At 35.6% G+C, this 18,170-nt stretch overlaps 1 protein-coding gene across 1 annotated transcript in view; it reads left to right on the forward strand.

Moving 5' to 3' along the window:
• The first annotated feature begins 1,968 nt into the window (after positions 1 to 1,968).
• Positions 1,969 to 18,170, forward strand: part of LOC128861720 (uncharacterized) — a 33,337-nt gene continuing 17,135 nt past the window's right edge. Inside the window, exon 1 of the mRNA XM_054100064.1 lies at positions 1,969 to 2,049. The gene's annotated coding sequence lies outside the window, so the exon portion shown is untranslated. The remainder of the gene's footprint in view (positions 2,050 to 18,170) is intronic.

Genomic DNA, 18,170 nt, shown 5'->3' on the forward strand with positions numbered 1-18,170 from the left:
GTTGTAACAGTTTATCAAAACACTGCCCTGGTTGGCTTGTTTAGTCATAGTATTCATAGACCTCTTTGATGTCAACCAACTGTAAGCTCAAGAAACACTTTGACACTCGACGGGTGGAAAAAAGGAAAACGGATGGGCGAAGAGTTGGCTTAAGGGGGTTAAGTGAAGGGATAGTTATTGGCATGTGGGTTCATTTACAAGCGGAACATATTTTAAGTATTTCATGGGAAAGTCTCGACAAATGCGAGTTTACCCTGCTAAAATATCCACAACCTAATTGGGTCAGTGCAACGCGGGTCTACAAAGACTGTTGAAGTTCGCCACCTGCAAAGGTGGTGATTGCAACGAGAGCTACTGAAGATGGATGAATGTCAATCAGAGCTTGTCGATGCACTCGCAAATTTCTGAATATCGTCAGAGCTGCTTTCGGTCATGTGAAAAAGGCGGCTTGCATTGAAATGGGAATTTGTTGGAATAACCGCTGCGGTAACAGTCCAACACAAACTTGCTTGCCGGTTCTATGTATATACACTTTTAAGCTTGGCGTATAAACACCTTTATATAGTTCATATAAAATCCATCATACTCTTGATTCATTTGCGCTTATATTTCTTGCAACATTTAAATTTATATATAATTGGCGCATACGAGTATACCCTTATTGAGTGTTTGGCTGAGCTTCTCCTCCTATATGTGGTGTGCGTTTGGATGCTGTTCCTCGAATGGAGAACCGCCTCCGAATGGCATTAGGGTTTTTAGGTGGAGCTTTTGTATGGCAGAAATATACACGGCAGTTTGCCATTGCCTGCTGAGGGAGGCAGGATATTAGAAAAAGCTTTTTCCATACTCGAATTTTCAAATTTTGGCCTTGCTGAGTGGTAGTCAGGCACCAATTTATTCGGCTACAGCGACCGCAAACAAATTTATTTCAATTTTTAAATGTAAAGGGTGGTTAAGTTTCAAGGGCCGGTGTTGATTTTGAATCAAATACAACTTTTTTTAAATTATTATCATTTATCTTTATCATGATAAAATTGGTATAGCTCAATTACGTATAGAACAAAATATCTGCCAAATGGTCGCCGCGGCCTCGGCGGCACACCTCCATCCGATGGTCGAAATTTTCGATAACGCTAAGGCATAATTGAGGTTCTATGCCGTTAATTTGCCGAATTATCTCATCCTTTCGCTCTTTAATTGTTGCAGGCTTATCGGCGTACACCTTTTCTTTCAAATAACTACAAAGAAAGAAGTCCAACGGTATCAAATCACATGATCTTGGCGGCCGGTGATGTCAACCGTGTCGATTGTATATCTTTCCACGGTTCAAATTGAATTAATCTGAAATTGAAAAATGTCAAATAAAATGCAGAAGAAACCTGACGTTTAGGTGTGGTTTACATTCAACATCGGGCCTAGAAATTTAACCACACTTTATTATACCTCAATAGATCCTATTTTTTGGAGGGGTGATAAAATGGCCGGAGCTTTGGAAGAAGTGTTGAAAAATAAACAAAATTTTATTGAAGAAATGGTGTCTTCATTTGGAAGACGCGCACTTATTGAACCCCCTCGTAATGCACACCCAAAGTATGATAATAATTGTGGTGCTCAGCCGCTAACTTTTCCCTTCTTCTGCTTATTTTATACTATGGTTTGGCCACACCAATTGGTTAATGCCAGCTGGTCTCCCCATAAGTGTTCTACTTAAAATCCTGCAAATTAGTTATTTTCGTACGCTTTTGCTGTTAACCACAGCTGCACAACAACTGTCTATTTGTATATTTTGTATGCTATTAACATTGCACTAACAGCCTACTACTACCGCAAACATGCTCGACTGCACCGGGCGGCACTGTTGTGCGAGCGAACCACTGAATCATTCCGAACGGGCCACTGTTAACAACCGAGTGCGAGCCACTGAACGCAATGCGACGGATGCGAATTAGCAGCGGGTTTAGTGGTAGTTTAATAATCAATGTGTTCACATTTATTGTCGGAAGTCGCAGTTCTCAGTTCCGCATCTGCCTTTTGAGAAACTTTATTGAGGTTGTATGAAATTAATATCTCCATATGCTATGTGTGAGGCATACGTATGTATGCGCGTAGTGTCGTCATAAAACAACACCTACACAACATACAAACATAAATTAATACAAAATGTGTTGGAAGCAATAATGATGTTAATGCGGCCGGTATTGTGTAAATGAATTTCAATGGATAAAATGTCGTGAAAATCACAACTAAAAAAAAAATGCCATTGGAAAATAATTATTATTAAAAATGGAAATCTAAGTGAAATGATTCAGCTGTTTGGAGAAGGAAAATAGCTAATATTATATACCAAAAAAAAAAAAAAAATATGTGCATAATTCTTAGAAGAATTTAATTCTGAAAACCAAAAAAAAAAAAAATTTTAAAGTAACAAAAGGTGAATCATAAAAAACCACAGTAACAAATTTCCTATGAATATTTAAATACAAATTTTGCAACGAAGAGCAGTTTTAAAATGTGAATATCACGAAACATAGCACAAAATGTGAATTATTAAAAAAACAAAAAAAAATAACCAAAAAACAACGACGGTTTATGAAAACGTGCACAGTTAGTTAAATTATTAAGTGCAAAATAATTCTTATTCATAACGTTTTATTGCTATTTGCTTAACGGTTTGGTTCCGCTGCCTAAATTGCCACAGCCCGCCGGCTGCGTGGATTTTTTCCGCTTTTTTCGCTATTTTTTTTTGTTTTTTGCTGATCGGTGGAAGATCTATTTTCGAAAATTACTCGCGAGCGAAAGCTTGATTTTCCTTTGCCGCCGTGACCGTAGAAAATGCGAAAACTGAAAACGCGTCGCGCGAACATTCATTGCACCACCTCGGTAGCCGCAACGTCCCGCGTTCCCACAATGCCATGAGGCGACGCAAAAGTCATGGTTCGGACGGTAAGAAGATTGCGAAGAAATGAGAAATCGGCAAAGTAAAAGCAGTGTATAAAAATAAAAATAAGAATATGTATATATATATATATATATATATGTATGTGCCTGTATGTTCGTATTTTTTTTGTTTTGTTTTTGATTTTTAGCGAGCAAAGAGACGTGAAATTGGGAAATTGTGAACTGTAGCGGCAAAATTGGGGCAGCTTGCTGGCGATAGGTAGTCGTCGGCAGGCCTCTAAGAGACTGTAATAACTTAAAACAAAACTGAAGAAAAAACAAAAAATTTTGAAAAATGCATTTTCAGTGTTTTCGAAAACTTAATGAAACGCCTCGAGCGTGCCGTGTGTGCGTATGGGTATGCGTGTGGGCGTATGTGTTTATACATTTCGTGTGCGTGTGTGTGTGTGTGTGCCTTTGTAATGAACTGTGACTTTTGAAAAACCTTAACTAGATGGAAGAGTTTTTTTTTAAATCACATTTTTTTCACATTTCAAAAGTCAGTGCGACAAAAAATTATGTGAAACAATGTTTATTGAAAGCATTTCAAAAAGAAATTATTGCTGAAAATGCGAAAATTCTTGAACTGATTGCTTATGTGTGTTGCTAACTTGGATTGAATAAATATGCGCCACTTTATTAGAAAACTTGCAAAAACGTGGAAGCCCAAAAAGTTGATTTTTTTTTTTGAAAAACTTGTGTGCTCAAAGAAAGAAACTCAATCGGTGCTCCTGTTGCATAGTTAAGAATAACTCAACAAAATTTTCGCACACTATTTCACATCAGCCATCAACTAAGTGGCGAGGTTAACTTATGACCGACCGTTCAAAGTTAGCGAAAATTTCGGCAAGTTCACATTCAACATCGGCCCTTGAAAAGATAACAACAATTTTTGAATATATAAATTTTTGCCAAGCGTTGCTACTTATTTTCAAAATATCTATTAAATGTAACACAAATTTTTGAGAAGCTATTGAATTTTACCAAATTTTTTCCTTCGAAACTTTTTCATTTTCACTCGGCGGCCTGCCATTGCCTCGTTAAATATTTCTTGGTCCCAGTGGACATAGAAAACGGCTCCAACCGAATGCTAGTAACGGTTTCAAAAGCAATACAATAAAGTTCTCTCTTTTTATTTTCAATGCCAAATATGATTCAACCGACTCTGTTTAATTTGCCGTTTTTGGCATAAAAAAATTTAATTCAACAAAAAAAAAAACGAGCATATTTTGAGGATTATAAACAAATTATTGGGAATAGAAATTTAAAATACGCCTGCACTTGTCTAAAAACTAAACCTTTAAAGGTCCCTGCTGGCATATCTGCTAACTTTTAATGCACTTTAATCTAACTTTCCCGGCTGTTAGCTCAACTTGGCGCTTAAAGATTTGTGGATTTTTCAAAAGCAAAATGCCAAAAAAAATTGGATCAGTGTATAGATGCCCGTTTTTGTTTGTGTTTTTTTTTTTTGGTGTTTGCTTAATCAATACCGGCCCTTGAAACTTAACCACCCTTAAGATAAGGAACAATTTGGATTTCGTGGTCTTTGGAGGTGTGCCGCCGAGGCGATATTTTTGTTCATGGTTGGCCGATATTTTGTTTCAAAAGTAATTGAGCTATACCAATATTATCATAAAAAAGAGAAATAACAATAATTTCTATGAAAATTGTATTTTATTCTAAATCAACACCGGCCCTTAAAACTTAACCACCCTTAAGGTGGCGCAAAATTGACCACCATTTCGTAAGATTTATAATTTTTTCAAATATCGGCGCGAGCCAATCACTTTTGACACTTTTGACGCAGACAACTGCAGTGTATAAACAGATAAGCCATTTAATCAAGAAGTAATTCAAAAACAAAATTGGATGATTAATTTTGCGCCACCTTGTACATGCATTTCCCATGGATAGCTAAACATATGAATTAATTTCAAATATTTAAAGCTGCACCAGCACTGAATTTGCAAGAATCTATAAATGTAAATGCACTGCAATGGGTGCAAATTAAGACGCATGCAGACTCAGCTGGACCAGATTCATTTGAAAATGTGGCAATTTTTTGCAAATTCGGCTCTTGACATGGCCACACTCAAGTGCAGAGGTTGAGCGCGTTTTCAGTGCGTTGAATACTTCGAATCCATATGCTTCTGTTAATACCTTTTTAAAAGAGATAAAAAGGTTAGGGAGGCAGGAATTGTCTCGTTAGCTGACAGTAGCGCCGATTTAGGCGGTTATTACTTGTGACGACATAATTATCTTATCAAGTGGCGTACCGAATGAGCTAAGTAGTTATCAGCAATTCATAAACCGGTGTGCATCACGAAAGCTTTATCAGGAACGCAGAAAATGTATACAATTTTGATGCGTTCGCTTCTTACTTATGGTGCTGAGATCTGAGCATTGGATGTAAATGATGTAAATCAGCTATTACGCAAAACTGCTATAATTAAACTTTTTTTTTTGCATTTTGTTCCATATGAAGACTGAAGTGATACTCATATGTGTGTCAGTAGTAAAAGGGTATCCCAAAAATAGTTTCGCTCCCGCGCCGCTCTAATATTTCAATACTACTTTTGAAGCACGATTGATCTTTTGCCTGAAAATTCCCCTCGGTTTCAGCAATAACCTCGTCATGCTAGTGAAATTTCTTACCGGCGAGCATTTTTTTGAGGTCTGATGGACGTCGCTAGGAGCCAAATCTGGTGAATACGGTGGCTGCTCCAACAACAATTTAAGACATTTCCTCAATGCTTTTGTTACATGGTGCATTGCCCTGATGAAGAATAAACTTTTCCGTTTGCAAATTGGGTATTTTTTCAAGAAGTTTTTCTCTTAGTTGTTCTAAAAGGTTATAATAATTTTTCGAATTTATTGTTTTACCAGTTTGCAATTAATCCACCAGCAAAATTCCTTTCGCATCCAAAAACAAAAAAAACACTGATGCTATCAAGTTCTTGGCCGATGTCTGGACTCGAACTCGTTTCGGAGAACGAAGAACGAAACGACGAACCAGGTTCACATCACTCTTTAGCCTCTTGTTTTGATTTAGGGTCATGGTGGCAGACCCTAGTCTCCTCCATAGTAATGAATCGCGACACAAAATCCTTTTTATTCTTTCGAAAATGCTCCAAATGTTGCTGAGACAGTCGAATTCGAATGTGTTTTTGAGTTCCATTATTAACGAATGCCGCACATCGTGCACACAGCTTTCTGAAACCTAATACTTCAGTCAAAATATTGCTTACATTGTCGAATGAGATGCCTAGCGCTTCTACCAAATCCCATTCAGTCACTTGTCGATTTTCCATTACGATTCGTTGTATTATTTCTACGATTTCTGGTGTTTTTGTTGTTTGTGGACGTCCTTGTAGTGAATTGTTTTCAAGGCTTGTACGACTACGTTCAAACTCAGCAATGCATCTTTCTACTGTACTAATTGATGGCGAAAAGTCCTTTTACACTTTCAAGATTCGTTCATAAATTTCCTTTGCTTTTAAACTTTCCACCAATAAAAATTCAATCACTGCACGTTACTTGATTTTTTCCATTGTAGAAACTATTGTGACAAATCGATCCTAAATGGCTTGTAAAACGCAAAAGAAAGAACGAATTGACAGATTGAAATGGAACTTCAAAAACGTCATTGGGAAGAGCGTACCAATGTAGACTAGTAGCAACGCCCTCTCTTATCGAACCGCAAAACTTATTGAACAACCTGGTATATCGACGCCATGAAAATGTCTTTTTTTTTTTGTTTTTGTTTTTTTTTTTTGACTAAACTTTTTGACACAAATCGCAAGCGTTTATCATTGAAAACTTGAAAGTTGGAAATTGTAGTCGAAATATGGAGTTCCGCAGTCATCGGAATGAAATTCAAAATCCAGGAATATTACGTTAAAAAACGCATCAAATGAAATCAGTCCGAAAGTACCTAAATTAAAGTAAATTTGGTAGATTCTCCATTTCCCAAACCCTCTTCAAATGGTGTATGGCTCAACGTCATTCTAAATTTTACGATACCAATTTGTATGCCGGTGAAGGTTCGATGACTAATTCAAAAAACGGCATGAAGCCATTTATAAAGAAGCTCGGGTGACGTAATAGAGAATATCAATCTTTCCCACGTTGTAGTTTTCAATGCGAGTGAAAGTGGCATTTTTTGGAAACTGCTTCCTGAAAAGGCACAGAATCAACCGCACCGGCAGGAAGGGACACCAAAGAAAGGTTAACATCCTGCAGCATCGAATGAGTTTAAACAAAAGGAAGCAATAAATTGTTTAGAGAACTGTGTAACCTGGGCAATATCAAACAACATTGAACGCTCTAAGCTTTCGGTATTAAGGGCAAAGCAAGAAGACGCGGTGCAGAATAGATAAAATGTGCGATTTTTGTTGTCGTTGAATTAAAGATGATGTATAAGTACACTTTTGCATATGAATGCATTTAGTTATTTAGATGAATGAGGATGTTGGTATTGGGGGTAGAAAAAAATTACTCGATTTAACGCATTTTTCGAATTTACGCATTAGGCGATAATATAAAATTCGTTACATTGGACATCCACTTTACTCGTACCTGTATATGTATACCCGATGAGTATTACCCCTATAAACAGTTCGGTTGTCGACTACCTAGACACTTTAGCTTAAATCTTATGACTTAGCTATGAGCCAACTGTAATGTAATGCGAAACTTTCCCAAACTCAAATTGAGAAAATTCCGAGCAGTCAATTGGTTGTTTTCCCATATTTTCTTATCTTTTATTTGAAGAGCATTTAATTGTTTTGTGTTTTTGTTCTTTAGTTTTGCTTTTTTCTATAAGAGATTAAATGGACAAAGATTTTATAGTACATTTTAATAAATTGCGCTATAAACTATCATAAATTAAGTTGTAACTGAATTAAGGCCCTCGCCTCATTTGAAATGGTGTTTTTTGGGCGTTTCTTTAAAAGCATGTAAAACGGAAACGAAAAAAAACTTTTTATTTTGGATTTCGGTATTTTATTTCCTGATCTTTTGTTAAAAAATAAAAAAATTTTTTCGGTCATACGAGGTTCGTGCAAAAAGTTGTCAGCCTTCAAATGTGGTCTTCTAAACGAAGGTATGACACGGATTCCGGTAATTACGGGTGTCTGAAATCAAAAAGACCAAAAGGTTCTTGTTCAGTATGAATGTCGTTATCGTGTGAACTTCGATCTTACAAACAAAAATAAAATTTGACTAAATGGCGGATGTTCAAAGGTGAAACCCCTTTTTTTGACATTAAACAAAATCCTAAAATTTTTTTTCCCGAATGAGCTAAAGAGGATTCCAGGAAGCATTACCCCAGACTTTGCCTTTCCCAGATCTATATTTTTCTCAAAGCTTATGCCTTATCATCAACAGATTTCTATATTTGTTTTCTTTTTAATTTTTAGTTGCAACCATAGACTCAAATAAATAAATAAATAAATAATAATAAATAAAGAAAATAAATAATAAAAAAATACGTGAAAAAATAAAAATAAGATTAGAAAAGTAAATAAGAATTAAAAGCAAAAATTTATAAAAAAAAATAACAAACAAAAAATATATTAAAACAAAAGTAAGGAAAGAAAAATAAATTAAAATAAAATAAAAAGCAAAAATAAATTAAAATAAAGAATAAATAAAAAATACAAATAAAAATTTAATAAAAATAAATAAATAAACAAAAATATATTTACATAAAAATAAGAATAAAAAATAAATAAAAATATAGAAATAAATAAAACTAAAACTAAAAATATATTAAACTAAAAATAAGAATAAAATATAAATTGAAATACAAATAAGAAATAAATAAAAATAAAAATTAAAAGTTAAAAGTAAAAAATAAATAAATAAGGAATAAAAAATAAATAAAAATGAAAGCAAAAATAAATAAAAAATAAGTAAATAACAAAAAATAAGTAAATAAGAAACAAAAAAATATTAAAATAAAAGAAGAAGAATAAAGAATATTTTTATAAATAAAAATTAAAGTAAAAAATTAGAAAATGAACAGAAATAAATAAAAATAAAAAAATAAATTAAAATCAAAATAAGAATAAGAAATTAGTAAAAATAAGAATTAAAAATAAATAAAAATTAAAATGAAAAGTTAAAAAATAAATAAATAAGGAGCAAAAAATATATTAAAACAAAAATTGGAATAAAAATAAATAACAATAAAAGCAAAAAAATAAATAATAATAAATAAATAACAAACAAAAAAATAAGAAAATAAAAAAAATATTTTGAATTTTGATTAGTCTGCTTACTATCGATGTGGCAATTAGCATCATCAGGACGACTGACGCACTCGATCAAAATCGCGAAAGCGGTTATCGCGCCTATTAAGAATGCGTTTACTAAAAGAAGGGCTAACCGATTCCGAATTTTGTTTGTATTCATTGCGCTGAAAACGCGTTCGACCTTTGTAATTAGGCATGGCAATGAAAATAATGGGATTTTCAAATTTACCACATTTTCAAATGTATTTAGTCCAGCTTCATTCTTCATTTCGGTGCATTTAAATTTATAGACTATTTTTAATTCAGTGATGGCACAGGTTTAAATATTTGATATTTTTTCGTGTGTTTAACTATCCATGAGAAATACATGTACAAGTTGGCGCAAAATTAATCCTCAATTTTGTTTTGGAATAACTTTTTTACTAAATTAAAAAAACTGGTTTTGAGTGAGGGAAGTCTTTATGACCGTTACGCGCTGCATTGCTTAACTGTTGGCCTAGTGCAGCTGTCTAATTCACGTCTTTCGCTGAACTTGTCCAAGTGCTAGCAAATGTATTAGTAGACAACATCTAAGATTGTATGTACTAAATATAGTATTTTGACATGCGTCGAAAGGATCTTGTTAAGGGTCTTGGCGTTGGCTTTGATAACAAATTTTCCCTTAAGGGGACAGATACCTGTAAAAGGCCCTATTTTCACTGATTTTCATTAAAATTATTTAAAATGAAAAAGTCAATATATTTTTTTCAAAATTGGCATACAGTTTATTTATACATTAAAATAATAAAAAAAAATTTTTTTTTAATTCTAATCATTTAAAATGGCGGATGTACACTCAATTCTTCTAGGAAGGTCGCAGCGGGGCTTCTCAATCGGCGGGCATTGTAGTAGCGGCGTCAGTGACCTGAATAGAAAACAGCAAAAATTTGTTTGTTTATTAATGTCATAATTTCAATATGAATTAAAACAAAATGAAAAAAAAATTGCGGAATGAAATGCTTCATAAAAAAGAAGAATTTTGGGGCGAATTTACCTACTATTTTGCTTGGAGGAAATTATTTTTTTGAAAAATTTTCGTAAACTTTAAACTCACATAGAAAGTAATATCATAAAAAAGATGTGTGCAAAATTTCAGGGATATCGGTCGATAACCTTTCGAGTTATCGTCTACGCCAATTCGAAAAATATAGTTTTGAGAAAAACGCGTCTAAAGTTTGAATACAACGTAACTATACCTCTCCCAGCGCTCGAACGCAAAGAATAGAGTCGTCACGGTTGACGATCTATAATACAAGAAATACTTAAATTTACGTTCTACAAATTTTTTGACGTATTTTTAAAGATTATATTAACATTTTATAAAAAAACAGAAAAATATTCGGAATTTTACAGGTGCCTGTCCCCTTAATAATCATTTAAATTATATTGATTCAAAATCTTTTTCCATGTTATGCTTCGTCAGACGAAATACCATTAAGTTCACTGACCTCTATACTATCAAATGTTAGGTCTCCTGCAGTCAGCCAGCTGTCAATAGAACGTGTGCCAAAATAAGCCCATTGATCTCTGATCTTCATTGATCCCACACCATCATATTCTGCTCATTTCATGCTTATAAGTAACAAGTTCTTAGAAATTCGTAGGCCTCTACTGTGTTTGCCGTTTACACATAATATAGTTACTGGAGCCATTGATTGTCCCTAGTTGTTACAAAGGATTCGATTTAATTTTCCCAGCGATTTCTTAGGAAATGATTTAAAACTGTTTTGTGGTCGGTCTTTAACGATGCTACGCCTACTAACATGCCAGTTAACTTCGATTATTTCTGTGATTTTATAAACATTTACGATATTACCGACATTTTCAGCTTGAAAGGCGCTGCCGTAGTCACTTTAGGTTCACTTGCAGCGCTTTTGAATTGATGCCACTCCCAAACTTATTATTTAATCTTGAGCCGCGTACTCTGGGTTAACGGCCTTAGGGTTATCCCATTCATATTTTTCTGGTACTCGTGTGAAAAAATTATTTTCAAAACTGTTTGGTGGATTAGTGTAATCTTGCTCACTATGTTACGAATTTTCGAGTGCCCAAATTTGAAGTCTTTCCGGGGTAGACATGCATTCAATTTGATTGCGTTGCAATTATCACCAGATAGGGGTAGAAGGCGGCACTGCTGTGATAAGCATGAATGCCGCTTTCTGTATCCTATGCATTTTGCTCTTGGACATCATCTGCTCTAATGTTGGCCACCAAACGGTGATTTCGGTGATGAACCCAATAAACGCAGCGTGCAGCCTGTGTATTGTGCGCGGTTTTTAACTCCATCATATAGCCCTTTTGCTTACATACAGCCATGTGACCGCTTTTCTGGAACTGTCTTCGATATTTCGGTTCCAGTTGAGTTTTGAGTTTAAGGTCTAGAATAATACCAAGTTACTGTGTAGCGTAGTCCCGAGCGCGCGAAGTATTCCATACAGTTTACCTACGATTATATTTATGTGACTATTATTTAGTAAAAAAGTTTTAATTTGCACGTCGGATAATGCAAAGATTGCCATATTTTTGATTTTCCACAAACGGATTGCGGGCGCGCTTTCGCTAGACCCCAACATACAAAGTCGTATACACCGACAGAATTATATGTTTGCATGTGTGTATGTCTATATATGCAATATGTGATACGCTCGATAAGGCGCGAGTGCGTATGTAATGCGTCAAGCGACGAGATACATTAATTTCTTTCGATATCGCAATGTACGTATGTATGTATGTGCATATGGATGTGTGTAAGATTAAATATAGGAGCACAACGTCCAAGTACTCGTAGTGGCGGCATGAGCTCTAAATGTAAGAATATATGTAGGTGTACATAAATACATACAAACATCTGTGCATATATCCATACATATGAGAGTCTCAATTTATGAACAAACACAAACACACACACGTACATTCGTACGCGTATATGCCTCCTTGGCCCTAAATGTGAGTGCGTGCGATATGCATGCATGCATATACATATGCACGTATGCATGTGTGTGTGTGTGTGTGTGTTCTAAATGCTTCCAAACGAATGTGATGCTCGGGCATGAAAATCTTTTGAATTTTCCTCAACTTGGCTCTCATCAACAGCAGCATCAACACAGTCACCACCGTCGCCACCACAATCGCCATATCGCCACCAACACAACAGCTACAGCAACAGCAGCTGTTGCTTTCATAGTCGGTCGACGTCTACGGCACTTTACTTCACTTCACTCAACTCGACTCTCGACTCGATCGTTGATCGTTTTACGAGCGTGCTCGCGTATACAATACTTTTGTTTTCTGATTATTTTGTGTTGCTTATGCTTTGGTTGTTGTTCGTGTTGTTGCTTTTAGTTGCTTTATCAATGTTGCTGTTGTTGTATTTTTGTTATAATTACATTGTCTAAAATTAGAGAACGTGGTGTGTCTGGCATATCGCACATCACAGCGCTCAAGCGAGTAGCTGCAAAATCAAGGCGGAGACGAAGACGATGTAGAAGAAGAAGAAGAAGTAGTAGTAGCAACCGCCGTTGCTGCTGTTAATATAATACTTATACTTGCAGTCTCAATAGATTCAGTGGCGAAGTCGTCAATGACATCAAAGTCAAATTGAGATCGAGATTTAGTGCCAGAATGGCTGCAAGCATTCATTTCTAGCGACCGCCACCGTCACCGCTAACGTTAGCGCCAACGCCAACGCCGAAACCAAAACCACCACCACCACCAACGACAATAATAATAAAAACAGTAAACCCCCTTATTGCCCCTCATCTGACCACAGTTCGTTGAGAGCTCATCCTCTGGCGGGACTAGTCGTCGTGGTTTTTCGGCACTCGTTGTTTGTCACTGAGCCGTCGCCGTCGTATTGACAACAAGCATACGCCGGTGACGAGGACGAAAAATTGAACGTTGGCGGCGTCAGCAACCTCGCATGAATCAGCATTTGGTGCACAAACATAGTTACATATACAATATTTAATACATATATTTGTGCACGAATAATGCCCAGCAGGAAAATTCATTAGCTACGTAGTGGCACGCTTTAATGAATTTAGAACCATGAATCTGTCAAAATTGTGCTTTTTTACGATTATCAATTGGACCGGGCTGCAACATTTTTTGCTCTAGTTGATACGATCGTCATTGTGAATGTAGATAAAATGCATGGGATAACTGCTTGGAGTAGTGCACTTTAAAGCAGCAAATCTCTTTGGAAGTTACACAATTCTATAGATAAACAACTTTTTGGTGCATGAAATATTTATTGGTATACATAAAAAAATATTTCTTGGTATACCTAAAATATTTCTTTATTATTACAAATTTTTATAAATGGTAGCTTTATTCAAGAGTTGTCCGAAAAACTAAAAAAACTAATTAAAAACAAGTTTTTGTCATTTAGAGTCGTGTGCCTTTCTAGCCAATAATCTATTATTCTATCACTATATTCAAGACTTGTGAACAAAACTAGCTGCTGTAAGCATTAATTAATAAAAATTGCTGGTAAGGCCAGTTTTTATTCAAATCTCGTTTTTACTCAAATTGACACATCACTCTACTTATTTTTAAATTTAACGACAAATTTTAATTTACGTCGATTATTAACCTTTAATTATATCGAGTCGAGAGCTTAATACGCGAGCTAACTCGGCTTGATAAAGTGTGTCACAATATTTGAGTTTAGTTGCCGTAATGGCCCTTAGAAAGGTAAAAGGTCAGATATAGCACAGAAATTCATATTTCAAAAAATTCTCTGTTGTCTTCCGTGATCACTTCCAATTGCTCGAACTCAGAATGACATTGCATTTTGAGTTAGTCAAACATTTTAAATATTCTTAAAAGTATTTATACTTGGCCTAACCACTGATAAATTCCTTCGCCACGAATACTTCACATATGAACGCCATAACAAATTTATAAACTTCTTCTTCTTGATTGGCGCGATAACCACTTAAGCGATTTTGACAGAGTTTAACAAAGCCCGCCACTCGTTTCTTTCTCGTGCTAACCGGCGCCAGTTGGTTCTTCTCCACCTGATCTTTCCAACGCAGAGGAGACCTTCCTCTTCCTCTGCTACGACCAGCTGATATCGCATCGAATACTTTCAGAAGCGGAGCGTTTGTATCCCCATATGGGCGACATGACCCAGCCAACGTAGCCGCTGAATCGTTAATCGCTGTACTTTGTTTATGCCGTCTTAAAGCTCATAAGCTCTATGTTCTATCGCCTACGATACTCGCCGTCGCCAACGCGCAAAGATCCGAAAATCTTGAGCAGAATCTTTCTCTCAAACACGCCAAAGGACGCCTCTTCGGATATTGTCATCGTCCAAGTCATACGTTAGGATATGAGATGAGAGCATTGCGGTGTGTTGGTTTTGTTCGTCGAGGAAAGACTCTACTACTTAATTGCCTACTTAGTCCAAAGTAGCATTTGTTGGCAAGAGAAATTCTCCGTTGGATTTCAAGGCTGAAAAATTATAAACAACTCAATGTTTTTTATAAAATTATAAAGCAGCTCTTACAACTACGAAAACCATATTTCAAAGCTAAAGTTTGAAACTTTGTGCAAAATCTGTGAAATTTTTTCACGACTTTGAGTTTATTAACCAGAATTTCAAACAAGTAAATAATCGATATACACAATTTCGTTATTGTACTGAATTTTAATAGTAAGACACATAATTAGGCCGTTTTTCTGTCAATGCTCTCTTCAAAATAATCAACCATTGACGGTACTACACCAGCGGACGGAGCGCACCAACACCTTCGCGCTATTAGCTTCGGTTTCGCAGTCGATGTGCCGGAATTCGCGAGCTTTGCATATGATTGCTTGCACTTAAAGTTGCCATAATGATCCAAAGCTTTAAACTCCCGTTGCAACTCGGTGGAAAACCTAGATTTTTCGTCTGGGACGTTCGAGAAGCATTTCTGATATGTGGGACTTACTTTAAGCGCGTTTTAAGCTTCTTATGGATCTTAGTACCTTATGAATCATTAAACATTTTGCTTGTGTCGCTCCCTCTCATTATCTAAGCTCTATTTACATTTCGAATGAGTATTGAAGGATAAATGCCGCCGAACCTTCATTATGAAAATTTTCGCTTGTCTATGATGTCACAATTTCCAATTTATAACTATTGTTTTTATAATTGAAGAAACATTTAAATTTTACACTTAAAAATTTAGTTGAAATTACCGACAAATTTCTGAGTAGTGGTCGCAATGCATGCAATAATAATTAATAATAAGTAATTTTCACTTCGAAAGAAAAAAAATCGTAAAAATAACACATTGCGACTGCTCTTCGTATGGCAACCATCGCTAGTCACTAGCGCACCAATTCCCATTTCGATTTCCCTAGAGGGGTGCTCACAATGCTTTTCTATATACTCGTACATTCACATACATACGCGCACGAGTACGTATTCTTTTCTTACCTTTACGATTCGCGTGTGCTCGTTCACAAGTTGGCCGAGCATTCGTCGATCCGACAACAGTGGCCGACAGCAGACAGCAGACAACCGATTGCTATTCGCCGATTTTAATGTTATTATTATCTGGCAAAAAAAATATACCGGCTACAACAAGAGCAACAATAAAGACATAAATAACATAGCAACTGCAATATGTGATCTGTACAATACAAATTTCACAGGATTCTCAGACTCTGTTCATTCCCACACACCTACGAATTACAATGATTTCTACCGTTGTTCCGCTCATGAAACTCTTACACTTGCACATACTTATATACATACATATATTTGTATTGTATATGTATTCATGTGCGTGTATAATTATGACAGACATGGGAATATCGTAAGCATTCGGCTTCCGTTGCCGGGCTAGTGGGTGGTCATCCTCTTTCATCTCGACTTGCTTATTCACTCTCTACTGATTCACGTAGGCAAACATTCAAAATGATTGAGTGTGCCGGTGATTAGACATAATATATTTTTCTCACTTCGCTGACTATTTTTGCATAAGAATTTCACACTTGTCATCGATGTATTTTAGTGAGGCAATTTAGTTATTCATCGATTTAGATACGAGTATACGAGTATATTCGCAAATGAGGGGTACTTTATACGTGGCAGAAACAAGTGGAAGACATAGTAAGATCTGGAATAGGCTGCTTATCACAAATTGCCAAGGCACCCTGCACCACTTTGAAGTTTCTAACAAACACCAGGAATTTTGAAGTTTCATAGCTCGTGGGTATTACGACTGGGTATTCTTGCAGATCTTCCTCCTTATTTTAGCAGCGCAAATTTTGCACTTTTAATAAACCAAAATGAATTTAAGTGCGTACATTTCTGTAAAATTTCTAAAGTCTGCTTGAATAAAATTTGAAGTTTAGCAGTGATTTGCGAATTTTCATTAGAAGCATAAAATGTGGACAATTCCTTTTCCTTTTTTGCTAAATTAACACGGTTTTCTATATTATTAAGTTTAAAGACATATGATTGAAGTGATCTTGTAAGTTAAATGGAGGGCTTTATTGCTTCAAGGGGCATATCGCTTCAAACTCACAGTCGATGCATTCAATATTTTAGTTGAAAAAAAATCCAGATTTATTTTTCAAATCTATGAGAATGATCCGAGCGACAAACGATTTCAAAGTTTTATTGATGTTACTAAAATCGTTTTCGACCAATGCATCTCGGAGACCAGCATTTGATTCGACTTTTTGTTACGCTTTAGTTAGCAAATAATAAAATTTTCAGACCTTAAATTCTCATAGGATCCAGTTTACAGTTTTTTGGCTCAATATTGACTGTTCCTTGCACAGCGTCACCTCGCAATTTACTTGTTGAATTGGAATAGAAACCGGTCGTTGTGTGTAGTTTTCTCAAACATGCGCAGCTGTATGGACTCGATTATCCCAATTTTACGTCAGTATTGCCATTGAAGAAAAGTGCACACAAATTGCTCCGCAGTTACACTGGGCTGCCCAATTGCATCGGAGTTTTTGTGGGAAAGTATTTCGCACCAAAAATGATAGAATACAAGGGCAACGTCATGACGTCATCAGCACATAAACAAACCAAATGAAAATAAGTTCACATATCAGTTTTTGCCCTAAAAATATTCTGTGTAAAATTTGGTGACTTATTAAAAGTAAAATGCCTAATGCTGCTTTACTTTTTACAGCCTACTGTTTTCTCTTCTCCAATCCTTTTCCCTAAAATAAATAATAAATAAATAAGCGGAAACAGCTGGGAAAAGGCAAGGGAAAAAACCAACTTTGTGGACTTTATTATCATTCGTGCATTCACAATTTAACAGGCGCCTCTTTATTTTCGGTATTTTGTTTAATTTAAAAATCAAAAAATTCATAAATTCACAAACAAGTAGCTTTGAACAAAAATGTTTGTTTAGTGTCTGTGCTGACGTCATACAAAGCAGCTGATTCTGTCCAAGAACAAAGCAGCAGCTTGGGTATGGCGCGATTTTCTCTACATTTCTCTATATCGTGTATCCGCTTTGTCTCAAAAATAGTGGTCTATGATATTTCAGTTATAAGGAATTAAAGATTATATTAAAATTCAGTGTTCATAGATCTACTTTTTATTATTCATTTAACGCTTTCAACCCCTTTAACACCTTTTCCGCTTTTTTTCTTCTTGCTCGAGGATCCCTTTTAGAAGACCATAACCATAAATCTATAGAATATTTAATTTTAGAAAGCTACCTGGCATCTCAAGTCGTTAGTTACACTAGAAATATGTTAAATTCACGTCCAAAGTCGAAAAAGTCTGACCAGCCTCGGGTGCCCAACGAAGGGTTAAAAGTTCTGTTGATTCTATTACATTAGTAAACGACGCTGCTTTGGTTATCAATGCAATAACGGTATTTTCAGATACTCAGAAATGTGTTTGATTGCTTTGCTGTTGTGCGGCAAATGAGTTTTTTTCACTTTTTCGCTTTTTTATGAGGAGCTTTT

This window comes from Anastrepha ludens, chromosome 4 (genome assembly GCF_028408465.1).
Source record: "Anastrepha ludens isolate Willacy chromosome 4, idAnaLude1.1, whole genome shotgun sequence".
NCBI lineage: Eukaryota > Metazoa > Arthropoda > Insecta > Diptera > Tephritidae > Anastrepha > Anastrepha ludens.